This window comes from Arachis duranensis, chromosome 2 (assembly GCF_000817695.3).
Source record: "Arachis duranensis cultivar V14167 chromosome 2, aradu.V14167.gnm2.J7QH, whole genome shotgun sequence".
Classification (NCBI taxonomy): domain Eukaryota; kingdom Viridiplantae; phylum Streptophyta; class Magnoliopsida; order Fabales; family Fabaceae; genus Arachis; species Arachis duranensis.
In genome coordinates, this window is record NC_029773.3 from 50,561,519 (window position 1) to 50,562,546 (window position 1,028).

Below are 1,028 nucleotides of genomic sequence, written 5' to 3' on the forward strand. Positions count from 1 at the left end.
CAGTTCAACTAAGAAGACTGGATCTCAAGCCTGTGGCTAGAGGATGGTTGGAGTTCATCCAACGCTCTATCATTCCTACTAGCAACCGATTTGAAGTTATTGTGGATCGGGCCATCATGATCCATAACATCATGATTGGAGAGGAAGTGGAAGTTCATGAGGTCATCTCCAATGAACTCTATAAAATAGCCGACAAGTCCTCACCCATGGCACGGCTAGCCTTCCCTCACCTTATTTGCCATCTATGTTACTCAGCTGGAGTTATCATAGATGGAGATGTCTTCATTGAAGAAGACAAGCCCATCACCAAGAAAAGGATGGAGCAAACAAGAGAAGTTCCTCACGTCCCTCAAGAAGAACATGAGGAAGTGCATCATCAACAAATGCCTCAAGGAATGCACTTTCCTCCCAACAACTATTGGGAGCAACTCAATACCTCCTTAGAAGATTTGAGCCATAATGTTGAACAATTAAGGGTGGAACATCATGAGCACTCCATCATTCTCCAAGAAATAAGAGAAGATCAAAAAGCAATGAGGGAAGAGCAACAAAGGCAAGGAAGGGACATAGAAGAGCTTAAGGACATTGTTGGACCTTCAAGAAGAAGACGCCACTAAAGGTGGATTCATTCCTTTTTCTTTATTTCTTTCTGTTTTCGGTTTTTAGTATTGTGTTTATTTATGTTTTGTGTCTCTACTTCATGATCATTAGTATGTAACCATGCCTTAAAGCTATGAATAAAATCCATTAATCCTTCACCTCTCTTAAATGAAAAATGTTTTAATTCAAAAGAACAAGAAGTACATAAATTTCGAATTTATCAGTGAATTTAATTTAATTATATTGATGTGGTGGCAATACTTTTTGTTTTCTGAATGAATGCTTGAACAGTGCATATTTTTGTTGATATTGTTGTTTATGAGTGTTAAAATTGTTGGCTCTTGAAAGAATGATGAACAAAGAGAAATGTTATTGATGATCTGAAAAATCATGAAATTGATTCTTGAAGCAAGAAAAAGCAGTGAAAA